The sequence below is a fragment of the Apteryx mantelli genome, chromosome 6 (assembly GCF_036417845.1).
Source record: "Apteryx mantelli isolate bAptMan1 chromosome 6, bAptMan1.hap1, whole genome shotgun sequence".
Lineage (NCBI taxonomy): Eukaryota > Metazoa > Chordata > Aves > Apterygiformes > Apterygidae > Apteryx > Apteryx mantelli.
Window position 1 is genome coordinate 24,886,016 of NC_089983.1, and position 18,015 is coordinate 24,904,030.

Consider the following 18,015-nt stretch of genomic DNA (forward strand, 5'->3'; position numbering starts at 1 on the left):
CCCGAGTGGGGCCCAAGACCTTCAAAATGAAGTTATTTGCCTCCGTGCATTGGTTTAATCCTAGAGGTCCTGCGAAGAGGCAATGAAAAGATTGCTTTCTAGAGAATGTTCAGCACGTAGCCTTTGAAAGTGAGAGAGGTTAAAGTATTTCGGTTTGGATATCAGAGCAAGTAAAGGCAGTCAGTTTGACAAACCTCTATAGTTTTTTAAGCAGAAGCATCACTTGTATCTTGTTTTACTGGTGTTTGTGATCAAAAACTAGCATAAAGAGTTGAAAAAAAGGTTATGTAGAATAAACATATAGAATAAAACAGGTTGAATAGTTAAGCACATACATAACTAACTTTTCCTTATTGAAAAATGACACCAGAAAAAAAGCATTATAAAAACCTACCTGTAAAAGTCATCTTTGCTCCACAGTCTTAGTTATCTCTATCCTCACTGTACCAGTAGCCATTTCAGTAGGATCACCTAACTTAGGCAGGAGTTGGCATTTATCCCTTTTTAAAATACCTTTATGGCCAGTGGATATTGTTTCACTGAAAGGTTTTTAGATGGGTGCCCCCCATTTAAAATGTTTGACTGAAAGGGTTATCAGTCAGTGGGAAGAAGCTTAGTATGAGCCACCCATTTCCTTTCTTTGCTTGTGTCTGTAACCTGCAGTTCCTACAAAAAAATTGAGAAGAGATAATCTCTGAGTTTCAGGTGAGCATCTTTAGTTTACTCCAGTTTGTGCAAAAGTGTCAAAACCTGTTTGATTTCTCTAGCCGAAGAGAATTTTCCTAACATGTATGTAAATTTTGAATAAGTTTAGAAATGTTCCCACAGCCATTGTGTAATGAAAGTGGGAGCAGAAGTGTTTATGTAGATCATTACTATATTTTGATTGTTCTCTGCGAGAAGATAGGTGACTTCCTAGGAAGTGGAACTCACTGGAAATCTCAGCAGCCTCTAGATAGTCTTTGCATTGAGGCTAAAACCAACAATTTCTTATCTTCCTTTCTTCTCCACCAAAGTCTACTACCCAGCTTTAACTTTTATTTCAAATAAAAGTCTTCATGTATGTGTCTTTTTTGTTGCCTGTACTCATGATTTTGTCACCGACAGGATGAGAATACTGTGAGAGAGACAACAGTACTGGCTAAATATATGTCTTAAAATACTCGTTGGTTGCAAAGATTTTTGTTAGTTTTTATGAGAAGTGCCTCATAGAATTTGAAGAATTTGAGGCCTTCATTACTTTGATTTTCATTTTAAATTCACAGTTAAGCATCACTCATGGAGACTGATTGGCTTGTGGTCTGTTTGCATAGCCATAGGCAGATCAGGTTTGAATTCTATAGTTCTGTCATCCAGCACTTCAGGTAAGCCATTGCTTACACATAAGCAATGAATGAATGTAATCATTTTATAATACTGTGCTCTCTACACTGATATAAAAGACAAACCAGTAAAAGAGGGAGAGGCCTATTTTACAAAGATTTACAGTTGCTTGTGAAAATTATCCACAAGTCAGATCCTAGATAAAAAATTGTAATTTTGATTTCAAGCAAACAGTCTTCTGCTAGTAAAGTGTTTTCAAGTTTGTTGGTATCCGGTAGACTATTGCTTTCCATTTTGGATCACACATTTGCTTAAAAGAAAATACAGTGTTTAATACACTTGTGTCTATTTTGGCTGATGCAGTTTCACGTTATGCAGCAAATGCAGCAGTAGGTGACCTATGCAGGTGGCTAGCATGCTATTTTTTTTTCCTAGCAGTGTTTGCAAACATATACTCTCTTCTTTGTAAGCCAAAGGAAAGGTAAATTGTACCAGCTTCAATAAAAGTGGGAAAGACTTTTAACTTTTGTATATTTCTGTGGCTGAAATTTGTTTTCATTGCCCTTTTTTCTTTTTCGTTTAACTCTTACATAATACTAGTTTGTGAAATGAATCTTTGGGTACAAAAGTACTATTATTGGTGAAGTTATCCAACTTTTTTTTTTTTTTGGTGTTACATGGAGGTTAGGATGTGACCACCAAACCAGTCTTTAATTCTGGTCTCTGGAGTAGTAATGTTAACGAACCAATTCACTGAAACAAGTGCATTTTTTGTAAGCCTCTTAGACTGCAGAAACAAAAGGACTCGTTATTGATTAAATGGTAGTATTGTGATGATAGTTTTACAAGTGTAGTTTGTTTAAATGTACTGAAATTTCATACTTTGAAAAGCACACAAACTATAATCTTGGCAAGGAGGCCTGAGTACTGTATAGTAAAAAACTAAAGTGAGCTGCAGGACAAAAGATTGTCTAACATTCAATTCTTCTTTTTTTCTGTATTGTAGATATATGGTCTACTTAAATATGGATAAATGTTACTGCAGACACTTGACTATTGTGCAAGCATCTGTAGATTCTGCTATCTTCTTTATATAGAAGCCATTGTTTTCATCTCTGCGTTTGATTTAAACGGCCAAGCTTCACTGAACAAAGACAGGATAATATATTAGTGTAAAGTCTGATAACATTTTGGCAATTGTAGTTGTACTTGTAGGCAATCCAGGCTGCAAGAATACCTTTCACTTCATTAATTTAAAAATACCTAGAACCAACAGTCTGGTTATTGATATCAGAATGAGCAGTGTGATTATGTTACAGTATTTGCTTTATTTCAGAAATTGGAAATAATGGTTTCTGTCTCTGTCTCTGCATATATATGTACATACACATGTGCATACATACTGAGAAACAACAAATCCTAAAGGCCCTTTCCACTTCAGATGATGCCAGTCCAAGTGTCTAATGTCTCAGAACTCTGGCAGTCTCTACAGGACGTAGTTACAGTGGTTTTGCGATGGTATTTCCACTTTCTGCTTTTTTCTGCAGAAGTTACAGAATGTACATAGACACATCAGTTGCTTCAATTTAGAGTCTCCCATATTAACTTTAATAATTGATAAAGGTGAGTGTGAGTTAATATGCCAGTCTGTCAGCTAGTATCTCTGAAGCAAAGGCACATGTCCTTGTCTGTCGCCGTAATACTGGAGTAATTTCTAGCAAACAGAGAATAACACCAAACTCTTGCAACTAAGTTCATTAAACTCCATTTGTCTGACTTTAGATCAGTTTTGCATGACTTACATTCCTCAAGAGCTCCGTCTCAGAGCTGTGACCCAGGAAATGAGAGATATCAAACAATTAGCAACTAGTTCAATTAAAAATACTTTTAGACTGCTTTCCCTTTGTATATTTTGTTTTCATTCAGGGACAGGGGATGAATTCTTTTTACAGTTGTATCCCCATATAAAATGCTTATTCTTTAGAATAATTTATATGTGCACCAGATGTGTAAGCCTATACTTACTAGATGGAAAATAATCCTGCATTTTGGATTACTGTAAAATGAATACTGTTTCCTAAACAATTCTTTCCAGCTGCTTTGCCTTTCTTTGAATGCTAGTCAAATCTGAACATAGTTAGACTCTATTTTATTCCACAACCTGCTTTCACTGTGTTTTCTCTGAATTTTCATCTTAAAATATTATTTACTTGAACCCTGCTGACAGAAATTAAAAGAAAAGCCACTCATTGGGAATGATTTTCCAGGCCTTATTAGGACTACCAAAACAATAAGACCTCCAGCAATGAAAAAAAGACAGCCTGCTGAGATGCCATTATAGCATAGTTGGCTGTATAACTTTGTGCCCAAGAAACTCACATTTATTGCCTGGATCTTAGGGTAGGGGGAATTCTACTGTTACTAACAAAGTTGTACTCTAGACAAAGTGTAAAGCTGTCATGTTAAAGTGTCAACCACTGTATTTAAGGAGCTTACTTTATATAAAATAATGTAAGCCTAGCATATGCTATGCTGCTTGATTTACCCTAGGCTCTAGGGTAAATTCAGGGCTTTGTTAAAAGCAGCATGCTTTCTTTATGCTAGACTGTTTTTGTTAGAAAACATGTATATTTTCTTTAAATCTAGATCAAATAGGGGCATATTTATTGTCAGGGGAAGAAAAAATGTGATTTTTCAACAGCTTCAGTCCTGTTGAGATAGCCACCTATACTTGAAAACTCCAGGTAAAATGAAAATTAATATTTTGTGTTTGAGGTGCCAATGCATGAGGAGTCAACTGTGCTAAAATCTATTTAATAAAATCATTGCAATGTGGAAAAAGGTAAGAAATTCTGGAATGATATTTAATCAGGGTTCATTTTGTCTACACAGGAAGAAAAAAGCTTAAGATGTATAGGAAAGAAGAATGGAGGACATAGCAGGTAATATCTGCTCTTCAAATCAAAACTTTTAAAAGCAATATAAGATTATACTTGATCTTAATATTCATTCCTTGTTACTAAGATTTGGAAAACACTAGTAAGCAGTAATTGTACTACTAGGTAAAGAATAAATATTATTAATATACATATTAATAATATTATTAAATATGGTACAGTTTAGGGGAGGAACTGCAGGTGGATTTCCTGCTTGCCAAACTATCTGTGCAAGAGAGTAGGGCAGAGGAAATCTTGTTCTTTCCTTGACTGCAATGCAGATCTAGCTCTGGGAGGGGTTTTCAGATCTGCACAGCTCAAACACATGGTCAGTATTCAACCAATAGTTAGTCTTACATCTGGCACTGGATTTGCATGGCTCGAAATGCCTTTTCTGACTGCTAAACATGAAATCCTCTCACTTTTTTTCTAAACTGAATTTGCACACGTTCTTCAGACTGTGCCTAAAGTTATATCAAGCATATTTTTAACTGTTTGTCTGGTATGCACAGTAGCTACCCTAAAAGCTGCTTTGCCAACAGCTGTCACAAAAAGGTTATTAAAAAGCTTAGCTACACAAATGATTCCTTCCCTGTATTTACTCCCCCAGCTATGCTTAATACTTATATGTCTAGGATTATGCTTTTTGATGGCATGCTATGTTTTATTCTGTTTGCAAGTTGTAGCCCATTTTTAAGTATTACACTCCTCTGGGAAGTCTGATATTTCAAAAGACATTGAATTGATTTTTTACATAATCATTTTTTGGTCTGTTGTTGCTGAGAAGCATTTTTTTTATTTGAGATTTTTAGATTACTATGTTGCAGGATGTGTACTGCTCTCTGTATATAGAAAGCATGAAACATATGTGAATAAGGTTGTCTTTCATAAGCTGCCAAAATAAATTTAAATTCCAGGGCATAATACCACATGTGCTAATGTTTGCACTTGGAACTTTAACGCATATCTATTTAAAAAAAATCCTAAAATCTTCATAATGATTTCCATATACAAGCTATATATCATTCTTTTTTCTCTAACATAGAATTTTTGTATTTAGTTAGAAGTAAGTATTGCTAAATACAAAATATTATCCCCTAAAATATGAGTGGTCATAATTTAAATGAGTATCGTGAGCATTGTAATTGTTTCTGCTAAGTATATTGTCATTCTCTCTTACGACATTTAAAATTATTGTACTGACCAATACCAAGAGCCCAATGGAGATGCTGGGCAAGTAGAATAAAACTTTAGAGAAGGTCAGGAGCCTACCTACTCATTGCGGCAGATTATATCATTTAATTAAGAGAAATATATTGAAACTACTGAGAGAATATAGCCTCAGGTGAGGCAAGTGCAGCTAGTAGTCATTTGTACATTCAGAGACTTCAAATGTATGAATTCATGTATTCCATGGAAAAGAAAATTGTGTTATGAATTTAAAAAAATGCCCTGTAATTCTAGAATGTTCACCGCAGAAATGGCTGCACACACTTGTTTACCAAATACTGTAGATCATGTGCAATAAACACAGTTGGAAAATGCTGAATAGTAGCAATATTTACTGCAATATATAACCTGATGACATTTCCTGCCTTCAGGACACAGACAGTTTGAGTTCTCCTGATTTCATTGGCCAGGTAATTAATCATTTTCCATGTGTTAATAAGAGGATGGTAATATAAGCAGATTATGCAAGAGAAAGCTAACATAAGGTCAGCTAGCTAATACATAAAAATGAATTAATATTTAAGACTGTAACTTTCAAACAAGTGAACTCATGTAAATGGGAACAATGTGGATTTAAAATGTTGCTATTTTGCTTTTGTTTTTTGTGAAATGACAGACAAGCTTTTTTTTTTTTGTGGAGTATCATTTGACCTTCCCCGAAACCTGATCACTCCTGTTCAAATATAATATAAAGACTAGCAGTACATTTTTAATGTTTGCAACCATAACCCTATTATAGATGGGTATCAATCTACATTAACCAGATATCAGAAGACTTGGTTACACTATCTTATACCAGATATAGGTAAAACATAGTTTGATTTTGGGGTGTTTGAACAATTTAATAATTCTCTAATAATGTTCCCACCATAAAAAAAAAAAAAAGTGGATAAAAGATTTAGAGTCATGGAATCAGATTCTTACCTGATGTGCATTCCTTACACATTAATTTATGTTGTTTGAGGATGAGGCCTACAATGCAAGTAGGCCTAAGAAATTTGCAGATGTTACTCATTTTCGTATTTTTTCTGGGTGCTGTTTCAGAGTCTTGTTATTCAAAGCATGCAGGTAAATGGATCTGTTTGCTTCACTTCAGTGGGGTCAGCTTGAAGAAGTATCACCTCAACCCTGTGACTTAGGAGTTTCTTTTTAAGTTTAGTCAACCAAGAGGGCTATACCATTTGAAATATTAGCTGTAGTTACACCACAGAATTTACAATGAGAAAAATAATTTCTTTTTTTTTTATCTATCATTATACAATATTTAATTTAAAATTCAAGAAATATGCTTGTAATGTGTAATTATAGAAACACACAACTGGTTATTTATGTAAATATATCTTAAAGTTACTGTTTAAGAAAAAATTAACTACTTTCTGTGTCCTTCTCAAATGGACATATGCTAACCCTCCAGTCCACCTGTTCCTTTTATTCCCTCCTCATCATGAAGTTGGCTATGGGGCTATCTGAATTGGAGTTACTTTTTCTTCTGCTCTGTAAGTTCTGTGCCCAAACACAGCCTCCTGTCTCGCCTGTCTCTGTTTATTTTTTAGCTTAACGCCCTCCCAAGAGTTTAAGATGGCAGACTGATGCAATTAGATAGCACATCCCAATGGGAAACCAGAACTACTATGTCAGGCCTGGTGCAGTGCAGCAGTATTCCAAACTGACTGCTGGAAACCACAAATCTTGACCATTATTGCAAGACTTGTGATAGGAACATAGAGAAGAGTGTTATTAGCCAGTCATGGAGTATTAAATTATACATGACTGCAGCACTGCTGAAACACCAGGCTAAAGCTCTTCTTTTTCCTGTTTTGTTCACTTCAATGAGATGAGGCAGATTGGGCAGTTTTGACCTTTGGGTTAAGTCTGTCAATATTGACTCTAAAATCTGCCTACAATTCATCTTCGGAACCTAAATCTTTTTTGTGAGTATGTACCTCAGATCCCATTTATGCTAAAACATAAGCATGTATGTTTCCTAGTGATTTACATGCATGCTGGTCTTAGGATATTGAGGGAATTGGATAGTATGTAAGCTGAAAAAGTCTACATGTTTCACCCCATTATTAGGGTTGTACTTTAGTGGTGTTCCACTAGGAATAGAGTATAAACCTCAATCTGTACTAGCATGACCTCTTTATGTATGCAGTAGCAATCTTCTTTACTCTCATGGAAGCAAGTTGTTGGACCAAAACAGCTGCTGCTGAATTACTTCTCCTTGAAGAGTAACGAGGAGAAGAGAATATTTTGTTATTAAATACAGTTTGTCTTGGAATGAGCATGTCCCTACTATATGCTGCTAGGTATTATTCTTAGCTTCATAATTATCCCACAAACTGTTAGTTCCTCACAGCAGGCACCATGTTCCTTTGTCGTCTGCTTTACATAGATGACATCAGTATGCCAGAACACACGTTATTAACCACTGTATGAATACCGCCAGTGCAGAAGGTCTCCTCAGACCTTGCCAAAACTGCCTCAGGCCTTCCTGAGACTGTACTGCTCACAGCTGCTGTTCCTAGATCTCTGTGAATGTTCCTGCTTCCGCTGAGGACTGTGTTTGACCAATGCATTTGCATTCCCATAGGACACTCTAGGACTGCCACCTCGTTACTTTTTCTAAATTAAGATTTGATCCTCTAAGGCCACAGTCTAGGTAGGATGATTTGGGAAGAAGAGTAGACTGGGGTTCTGTCTTTGCTGTGAAGATCAGCTGTGCTTTAACCATTCTGAGAGGAAGTGGATCATAAATAGACACAGAATTTTGAGTATTTTGAAAAAAATGAAAACATATTTGCTCACTGTTGCTTCCTGGAAAAAAAAATTCTACCTGTTTCTAATAAAATTTGGCAAAACACTGCTTTTGCAGTACTGAATTTGAATACTTTTTTTTTTTTTTTTTTTTTACTATTGGCAGATTAGTTGTGACTTTAGCTATGGTAATTGAGGGTGTTTTCCTCCCTCCAACAATTTAATGTGTTAGACATGTTGAACATGTGAACTGAAGTGGCTGAAGTGTAGGCCCACATTCCCCTCTGCTTACTGTTTTCTGAAAATGGTAACTTCCAGCAGGGGAGGTACAAACAACAGGCAGTGTACAAATGACTTAAACCGCTGCAGCTGTTGTCTCATTTCTACTCTGTTCCACATATTGTTATCAGTAATTTGTGACATTCATCAAAAGCAGAAAGTAATGTTATTTCACTTGAAAAAAGTGTGTGTGTGTATTTTCTTTTTTTTGTAACGTGTATGTTACTGTCACAATTAAGCTGAATGTTAAAGCATTAACGCAGCTTGTTTTATTGCTTTGGCAATACTGCCCTGGCAATTACAGCTCAACAAATAGACTTTGTTCAGAAAAGAAAGTCAAGGTGAGGGACAGCAAAGAAAAAAATCATTAGCTCTTAGCTAATCAGAAAGAATACTTTACCTTGTTATTGAAATTCTTCTGCTTTTGTTAAGAATTACATATAGCAGAGAAAAATGATACAAGAAAGAAGGGGCTTGAAGAATCTAGTGGAGGGAGGTTAGAGAAAGAAACAAACCCTTTGTTTTCTTTTCATATAAATGCTCGCTGAATTTCAGACCCTGGGCTTTTCTCTGATTGCATTTACAGATAAGGTAATTGATAGTAGTTCAACTGGAATTAGTATCAAATTAGAGCACATGACATCAAGAGTAAAGCCTCTGAGTCCATTTCTAGTTTGTTGATCTTTACATAAGAGTCCAGAACTTTCCTACCAAAGCTTACTAGTGATACATCCTAGCTCACAAAAATTAGATTCAGAGCTGAGTTTTTCTAAAATCTGGAGGTGTTTGGTTTCTAAGCTTGCTTTCTGATCTCTCAACAGATACTGTCTATTACTTTGTTTTTACTTGTGAATGAACTTCAGTCTTGTTCTTTTTGTAGCTTCCCTTTATTTGCATTTTTTGATCATATCTCCTATTTGTATTACTATCCTCTTTATCCTGTTTTAAAAAAATCTGTTTTCAAAAATTTTCTTAATAGGTTAATCATAATTTTCTTTTAGTATTTATCCCTTGTATTTTTCTCCATTGTCTACCTTTTATTTTAAAATAAGGTAGCCAACATAGTACAAAGTAAATTCAATTAAATGTTCAAATAAAAAATAATGCTTATAATAAATACATTTTACTTGTAATGGCAAGTTAGTGTTTTGCTCTGAGGTCTGAATCTGGTACTCTTACCATTGTATGCAGATTGTAATTCTTGCACAGCATTCCACTGCAGTTGGTACAGGAATCCATCTGCACAAAACTGGTTGGATGACCAGGATCCAGATTATTCCTGAATGATGGTTCTAACCTAAATTTTTCAGTTTCATAATCATGATGATACTGATTTAATGTATCGGTTCTGATATGAAGTGAAATATCTTGAGCCATAAGCTCGCTCCTATTTGTTGAAATAATCTATTCATTCAAAATATGAATAAAAATCAAAGTTTACCTTATGTGTTTCTTTCAATATTACATTCCTAATCCCTGTGATATTGTTTTGACAGTGATCTAGTGGTGATAAACAGCACTGGCAAACTTAAATGCTAATTGTAAGACTACAATTTGCCTTTTACTAATTTGTAATAAAGAAAATAGCACTAGTCTGTGAGTTTATGGGTGGCATAATATTTGAAAGCATTTTCTCATACTTGAATTTGAATGTCAAATTTAAACTCTCGTATGTTCTGGCAAATACCACAAGTATGCTAGAATTATGCTATATTACACCATTTCTTTATTCCTTTGGGAAGAATCACAATTGGGAATATCAAATCTGAGACCCATTGGCAAAGCAAAAGGAAGAAATTAAACACTTTGATCCCACTACAAAATTATTATCTGAAAGAATATTAGTATCTTGGGTATGAACTGTTTGGTTTGCAGTAAGGATCTCATCCAACAAACTTTGGGGTTGTTTAGATGTGAAATTGCAATATAGGTCTCTTACCAGACTTTATTAGCATTGAAGAAAGGGTTGCTAAATTCCTAAAAGGAGGACAAACCTATCTTGAATGTATGAAGTAGAAAACAGTGCGTTTGTCAAATAAGTCTGGGCTGGTGACACCTACCTTTCTGTTATTCCCAAACCAGCTTTGTATACAAAATAAAGCAGTAAAAATTACTGGTATTATGAAGCCTGGTCTAGCTTTGTGAGTGAATGACTTTTTTTTTTTTCTTTTTCACCATTCTACATATAAATACTGAGAAGCTTGGCATAAAGAACGCAGCCTGGGGCATAGCCCATAAAACTTACAATGCAATTAAATGAGCAATTTCTACTGGAAATAAAATAGGTATGTTGAGTAGAATATGAATTAAACTGAGCAAGAACCGAGTCAGACAACCCTTCATAGTACTCCAGGCTCTTCAAAAGAACCCCCAGGGTCAGCAGTACCAAAGGCAGCTGACAGGTCAAGGCCAATCAGTAAAGAAAGATAACTGCAGTTTGCAATGAAAAGCAGGTCATTCCAAATTTTGATTAATGTAGTCTCAATGCTGTGGTGTCCACTTGAGTGGGTTAGCAAAATAAAGACAGATAGCAGTGGATTAACTCTAACACTTCTTTGTTTTACTGCGGCCGTTACAAGCTTCTCTGCTGCATTCACTAAGACTAGGTTTTCTCCAATTTATGATGCTTCATCTTACATTGCCATCTGTCCTGAATTCTGTGGAATTGACTCAGTTACAAGGGGCTGCCCTGTTGACTATTTGCAGGATTATCGAAATGACCTCAGGATAACTTTGGGACAGGGCAAAATAAGGGTGGTATTCTTTTATATTATGATGAGTTGATGTTGGCAATGTGTTTATCCTATTGAGCATATGGCAAAGAGGTGTCAACTCCCACGACTTTGTTAAAGCACTAGGGGCAGCTAATTTGTTGTATGTTGACAGTTTTTGTTAGACAAAACAAAGATTCAAAAACTTTGGCTACAGAATGAACTCTACAAGTGTAACTTGCAAGTGGCAGAAATCTGAGAATTCCAGATACAATGTCAAAATGTAGCTATGTAAACTTTCATCTTGTGAAAGGACAAATGTGATCCCAATCTGTGTTCCTTATATGGTATTTTTTCAAACAGAAAATAAACCAGTATGCCCTCTTCATTCTTTCCTGTCCTAAGATAGGAAAGAAGTGTTTGTATTCAGGCTGACCAGTGCAGGATAGAATTATTTACGAAACACAAAATACCTATATTGGTGAAGGGTAAAATTCCCCAGCAATTATGAAGCTACTCAAGACATTTAAAACACCAAAAGAATTTGATCTAGTAGTAGATTCCTTTCATTACTTTCCAGTCTTTTTTTTTTTTTTTCTCTTTGAAGGTAAGAATTTGTGCCGTGCCACTTTGAATATCTATTATGATTTTATTTGTTAACCCTAGTCCTGCCATACTTAGTCTTCCAAATCAATCCGTTAGTAAGAAATGGTTGTGTCATTTTAGACAACAGCTTTTTCATGATGTCAGTGATCATCCTGGAAGCATAGGTACAGTCTGTATGCATAATCTCCTCAGTACTCATGTGTGGGAGCTGCTTTTTGCTCTTCTGTCTCACTAGCCTGGCACCTTTACTGTAACATGTAAATGGCAGAATCTAACCTATCTAGAGAACAGTGAACACGTAGATTAGGTTCACTGTTTCCCCATTAGCACAGAAATGTCTCTATAAAATTACACAGGAGGTGACCTTTTTCTACATAGCCTCCAGTATATGTTATTCTGTGTTTTTTTTCCTATGGAGAAAGAGAATATATATTGAACAGTAATGGGTAGAAAGCTATTGGCTAGAGATTGTAATGACTCAACTCCAGAATTTGTACCACTGCTCTTCAAGGTATGTATTATCTTCCCTCTGGTCCTGTGGAAGATTGTAAAAACAAATATGTGTAAATTTACGTTTATAAGCTATACTGTTTAAGGGTAGCAGGGCCAGAAAGGCAGAATTCTCTTGAAGTGACTGCTATTACAGATACAGAAGTCTTGTCCGTATGTTCCAGGTTTCAGAGTGACTTTGGTTGGACAGCTGCAGAGAACCTGCCCTCTGAGAGGAGAAAGCTTAATTTATTTTTAGGGAGCATTTTCTTACACTATAGAAGTATTTCAGTGTGTATTCATACCACTGCTGACAGATCAGCCACAAATATGATGTATTTGTACATTAACAAATTATGTGTATGGTATTATGTGAACATTGATGTTTTTATACCCTAACCTTTGAATAAATATAAAATCCATAGACAGTTGGCAACAGTTGTCTGAATTTTCTTTTGATCTCTTTTAAGGTTGAGCAGTAGATGACTAGCCTGCTAACTCCCGTACTTTGAACTTTGTATATGTCTGGATGTGTGGGTCCATGTGCCAATGTGTATGTGTCAGATCAGTCCTCAGTGACTAGTCTGAACGAATCAGAGCAGAACATAGCAATGAAGTTTGTTGCAGTGTCAGGACCACTGTAGTCAGAGAATGAAAACCTAATCCTAGCCTCGCAGGGCATCCGTGCCCAGCCACCAGGCAATGAAAGCAGCAGGCTGTTTTTAGAAAAGGGAAGCCAATGCAGGAGACAGACTGTGTGAAATTTATTAGCTGGTGCAATAAAGCAGTTTCCTTGGGAATAAACGTGAAGTGGCCTCTGAGTTGATTTGGGATAGAAAAGCCCAAAAAGAGGGGCAGTTTATTGGGGTTCATCCTCCTCATAATCCAACATGTTGACCCCTACAATCTCCCATTCAGTAGCACAAATACCAGACTCTCCCATGTGTGCACAGAACTGTTTATTTTCATTTAATAAAAACAAGCCCCGAGTCCATTAACTATTATCCATTTCCCTTTACAGGGTATATCTTACCAGCCATCACTGAGAATATTGCTTTCAGACTCATTTCAGTTTATAGCCCAAAATATTTCTCATTTGCTTTGAATAATTGTTTTCTGTTGAAAATTATGTAGCTGGCTTGTTAATTAGTAAAATATAAATGGGACATATCACTGCATTTTTAAAGCTGTGGTGCCAGCTAGTGGTGAGAGATGATAGACAGCATTTCAAGCTTGACATTTATGTAAGTGTACAGTATATTTTTATTTGCATAATGATAATGTGACATTAAGTTTTATCGTCAGTTATCACTACTTTGTGACTAAAAAAAAAAAAGGTAAAATCAGCAGCTACTATCAATTTCCGGTCAGATTTTAATTGGGTATTGTTTATTTGAAACCTTCCTACCATTACTGATGGAAAGACTGCGTCATTCAGCAGACCATTTGCCAGTGAAGTCTTTTAGTCTTTAGTTTCTTATTTGCGGACATCAGTTCTTATGTATTACAGGCCTACAGGCACTGTTCTACTTTGCTAAAAAAACTAAATTTCTTAAAAAATGCAGTAGGGTTTAGTTGTAAGCATCTGAAAGATGCTTGGACTGTCTCTGCAATTGCTTCACTTGTGAATACTGAGGAGGAGAGATCTAGAGCAACCAAATACAGCGTAAAATTCTCCATTGATTATACTTATTTGCAGCCGATGCACCACATTAAGATGAAAATCCTGTTTTTTATTAACATATAAGGAAAATTAAGACAATTCATTATTATTTTCTGCATTCAAATCAACTCAAAAAAGGAAAACAAGCAAACCATAAGAAGGTCTGTAGAGAAATAGAAAAAATAATTATTTTTTTAATGTTTTTTGAACAAAGAGTCATTGACAGGCCATCTTTTCTAGTTTAATTAAGCAATAACTGATCTCAGTAAGGTTGTGGAAGGCTCTTGAATACTAATAAATAAAACTAGAAGCTGAAGCATTTCTTTCATTAAATAGTGGGAGCTGTTTATAACTCTATTACTTACTGCTAAAATCAATTATTATTACTAATACTCTACAAGTAATTTATAACTGAAAGCACACTGAAGGTTGTAAAGCAGAACTTTTCTTTCTAAATGTCAGGCATAGCCATGAAGGTCAGCCATCGTGAATAAGGACACCTCAGATGTAATAATATTTGTGAAGATAGATCTAGCGTTAGTGACAGCTGCAAGCAGTAAGCAGAGCTGTCACAGTCTTACTTCCAGTCTAATGCATATGACTACACTGGTGTAAAAACACAGGGATGTTTCTAATGCCAGGGAATGAAGAAAATGATATTTGTAGAAGATTTAATCTACTGATACAAACACACAGGCAATTTATTTAAAAAGATGCTTGAAATATTAACATATGGAACAAATAACTTTCTGTTATTAAAACATTCTATTCTAATAGGTGTGAAAAAATTTCAGGGAGCCAGTGTTCATGTTTTTTTCTTTGTATATAACTACTTGAACTATACTGGTCGTATTTCCACTGTACACTTCCTATTGGTCCACTTTCCATAGACATTGTATTTGTGACAGATGTTCACTCTCTGCTTTTTTTATGTATAAAACATAGTTGTTTTAATTCAACACTAGAGGAAATATTTAAATAAAAAATCCTATATCTCTTAATATGTTAAAACGCAAGCATGAATCTTAACTGCAGGTTGATTTCTTTTAACCTTAGCTTTTATAATACATCTTTCATGTGCTTCCCTAATGTATTATTTAAACATGAGCCCTGTATTTGGGATATTCTTTAAGTTGGCACTATCTCTTGAAATTTATGTAACTTGAATCAATAAGGTTTAATATTTCAAAGAATGTAGCATGTGTTATCCAGTTGCGATAGTCATAGAAAGTTAGGTGCAAGCTTTGACGCTTCGGTGAATTTGAGACCAACAAGTGGCATTCTCTTGGTTCGGTTTCTGGTTTTGGTGCTTTAAATTAAATAACTGTCCATAAATGTTGTATTGGTATGTAACTAGAACACCATATGTATGCTGTAATTTCTTTTGGTTTAAGGGAATTCTTCTGCCTATTAAAAAAAAAAGTCTCTTATTCATCTTCAGGACTAATTACTATGTGTAATGCTGTCAGCACTGAATCTAAATTGCCATAGTTTTGAAGTTAAAAGAAATTCTGTATTTAGAAGGCTCTCTGGCAAAAAAAAAAAGAAAAAAAAGACAAGAAAGAAAGAAAGAAAGAAAAGCTTTATTATTTACAAAGAAGAATAACCACGTTTGAATACCTGATGGCTGAGTTTTCTATCCTTTACTCAGAATGCTGTCACTAGAGCCTGCCACAGATCTCTGCATTAGAAGATGTAGTGGCCCAGTATGGGAGTTAGCCGCATCTGTTAGAAAACTGTTACAGATGGTTCAGCTCATTAGCTGAGAGAACTCCTAGCGAACATCATCAAAGAGTACTGGGACCTCACTTGGACTAAATGTTAAGCTTGCCTCCTGTTCAGTGCCATTACATTTTCTCCAAAAAAAGATCCTTAATCAGTTCTATTAGACCCTGGATACACTTTTGAATGTAACCGGTCTGCAACCCTGTTTATACAATTTGCAAGTGTGACATATTTAATTTAGTACTGGTTGTCATAGTACAGTTCTGCCCAAGCCCAGTGTCTCCAACATAGCTCACAGTATCTTTTAAATGCTGACTGTATCCGATATTAGTATGTTTCCATAATAATATCAAAACTGTGATGCAATGAATTCCACTACATTTCTAATGTATTTTAGATTTGTAAAACCTTCACTTCAGTATCATTTTCATATTGTTATGTTTGGTTGTCACTCATGCAGTATTTCTCTTCTTACTTTTCTTCATGCTACCCTGTGTTTCTAGCAAAGTTGTTACATGTTTATATGTCAGTGTCATTAGTAGCAGAGCACTAGGTGTGTTTCATAGCTGACTTCTGCAGCAGAGCCAGCAGAGGGAGCATACACTTTGCTATTTTATGATAATTATAGATCTGGGCCAATTTTTTCCTGTTTTTGCAGATACACGTATTTTCATATATGTAGTTGTTATATATGACAACATAGGTGTTTGTACTCTGCAATTGCAGTAACTGCAGAAAAAAGCTGAGCTGTCTGTTGGTTTGTGATTACAAAATTAGCCTTGATTTTGCAAAGACTTGCATATATATTGCCCTTTGTTTACTGGGAGTAATTCTTATGGATGAGTCTTTTGGACCCTGGAGGGAAGAGATTTCCTTCAGAAAAACCTCCACCATTATACCACAGAATACACTGTTTATTTATTTATTTTTTTAAAACAACAACATAAATTTAAGGACAGGTTACAATGACTTCACACACTTACAAGGTCAAGCCCTTAATAAATCACTATACACATTGTGTGCAGATCACCTGTGGGGTGAAATAGCTTTGAAGAGACTTTTCTGGGTTTAGTTGATATTTGGAGACATATTTTGGATGTATGTGAAATACACTCTGCAAAAACCTCTTTTTTGGTTATGGGTAAATCCATAGACTCTAGAATGCAGAATTGCTTGGAAGTCATTCTTACATTTAGTTATCCATGTTTTGGGCCTGATTCCAAAGTTAACAGGAATTTTGAATGAACAAGTGTCAGGCCAGAAAGATGCTTTTTGTACAAACTTATGTGTGTTTGAAAAATACAGTGAATTAAGCATTACTTCGGATATTATGTTGTTTATATCATGATTTAAACTTTATTTAAATACTTTTTTGTGTTTAGCATTATTACACTATGTGCGTGGTTAAGCCAGGCGGGGTTGATTATCATTAAAGTGTTATTTATTTCTATTTTATTAAGCCCCTTTTTACATTCATGTTACAGGTTAATTTATACTTTTATTTCATGCACTACTTGGCTTTACTGATTAATATGCCCCATGGCATTCAATAAAGCCAGGCAGTGGAGGAAATAAGAGTGGTATTAATTTCTAACATTGCTATAAATTTGCCTTAATAAAACTAGCTCAATAACGTTGCAGTAGTAATACAATGGATGCTTTCGAATTGTTAGCAAAGACACAACTGAAAGAACAACACATTTTTTCCTGAATTTAACAATGCTGTGCTGCCTTTTTACTGGTGTTCAAATTAGACTACCTGTTATAATATTCACTGCTCTTACATTGTGTTCTAAATGCAGTATGTATTTTAAAGAAAGAATTATTATTTTACTTAGTCAATCAATTCTACAGATGTGGATAAATCCTTTGGATCATGCGATCCTTTCAAATGCACTGCAGATTTTCATGGCCACTGTTACTTTAATAGACCATCTAAAACCGGGTTTTAAAGTATCAAAGAGAAATAGAAAATTCTAGAGTTTGAGGGCAAACAGCATACAAGAAAAAATAGAACAATAGATTTTCTTTTTAACAGTAAAATAACTACTATTGATTTACATTTTCCAATATTTTCCATTGATTTACGTGTGTTTCAGGAGAGCAAAATTCTCAAGAAAGAAACACAGGATTACTGAATGCTAGTTTTAGGCCTAAGAACTATCCATTACAGTGGAAATGCTTTTTTTGCTGTGTTTTATTTGTGTCCTGTTAACTATGGTAGCTATAATTTTTTCAGGCCTACATTGTGAAATTTTTGTGGTGTGAAATTCTTAAGTAATCTTCACTGTGTAAC

The 18,015-nt window shown here is 35.1% G+C and overlaps 1 long non-coding RNA gene across 2 annotated transcripts in view; it reads left to right on the plus strand.

Annotated features, from left to right (window-relative positions):
* Window positions 1-431: 431 nt before the first annotated feature.
* Window positions 432-18,015, plus strand: part of LOC106499156 (uncharacterized) — a 37,225-nt gene continuing 19,641 nt past the window's right edge. The window contains exons 1-3 of one of the 2 annotated variants that reach the window (XR_001295104.1): window positions 432-705; window positions 4,216-4,265; window positions 5,861-5,889. This is a non-coding gene — a long non-coding RNA (uncharacterized lncRNA). Of the gene's footprint in view, window positions 706-4,215; window positions 4,266-5,860; window positions 5,890-18,015 lie in introns of those variants that run through there. The other variant, XR_010884558.1, reaches the window with a different exon arrangement.